General features: G+C 31.9%; 1 pseudogene; it reads left to right on the forward strand.

Moving 5' to 3' along the window:
* The first annotated feature begins 340 nt into the window (after positions 1 to 340).
* Positions 341 to 462, forward strand: LOC126014933 (uncharacterized; annotated as a pseudogene).
* Positions 463 to 1193: the final 731 nt, after the last annotated feature.

A 1193-nucleotide genomic window follows, 5' to 3' on the forward strand; every position in this document is an offset into this window, starting at 1 on the left:
GCCTTCGACGGACCGCGGTTCGATCCCCCGGTGTCCCATATGGTCCCCCAAGCCAGGAGCAACTTCTGAGCACATAGCCAGGAGTAACCCCTGAGCATTACCAGGTGTGGCCCCCCCCAAAATTAAATAATTAAAAAAGAAACATCTAATCATATCATTCTAAAATTATTCTCACAATATATTGCATGACATGATATTGATATATACTATAAAATAATATTTATAAGCAAGTAGCTACCTAAATTGGTTGACAACTATGTTTTCCAACTTGCAATTTCATAGTAATATTTGGTGATTTTTAATGTTTTAATTCATGAGTTTAGAATTATTAAAAATAGTAATCGCTTCTTGGCCTTTTGGCTAAGATCAAGTATAGTATCTGTTCTTATCAGTTTAAAAATAGTGACCCATATTATTTCTTAAATTACAATATTTCATATTGTATTTTCAATGAGAAGATGTAAGATAGTTGAGAAAACTGCATTATATGACTTTAAAAATCTAACTCTTAGAGAATATAAAACAAATTATATTTTCTAAAAATAGATAATCAACTCTAATCTTTAATTATGTATCATTGAGTTAATTATATATCTAGTTGTTAAGTTTCCTTTTACATTAGATCAGTCCTTTAGTTTATATTAAAAACAGAAAGTACAAGTGGCAAGGAACTTGCCTTACATGATGCCAGTCTAATTTTTGTTCATAGAAATACATATTGTGCACCAATATTATTTTAATATTTATCTTATTGGATTATACTTTAATATAAAGTTTGCATATTTAAAAGATCACAAAGATTATTAGAGCAAACAAACCTGAATATAAATAGTTATTTTTAAATACTATATAGGGGCCAGAGTGATAGCACAGTGGAAGGGCATTTGCCTTGCATGCAGGATGGTAGTTTGAATCCCAGCATCCCATAAAGTCTCCCAAGCCTGGTGGGGGCGATTTCTGAGCTTAGAGCCAGGAGTAAACCCTGAGTGCTGCCAGGTGTTACCCAACTCTTCCCCCCCCAAAAAAAGCAAAAAACATAAACAAATACTATATAATTTCTCAAGCATATATTTATATTTATACCTCCTTTATATGACTCTATATTCATTTTGGTACACCATATTCCAAATCACCAGCTTATCTGAATTGCTTTAATGTTGATAATGTTAAACAACAAGTGAATTCAGCATGTG

This window comes from Suncus etruscus, chromosome 7, assembly GCF_024139225.1.
Source record: "Suncus etruscus isolate mSunEtr1 chromosome 7, mSunEtr1.pri.cur, whole genome shotgun sequence".
NCBI classification, from domain to species: domain Eukaryota; kingdom Metazoa; phylum Chordata; class Mammalia; order Eulipotyphla; family Soricidae; genus Suncus; species Suncus etruscus.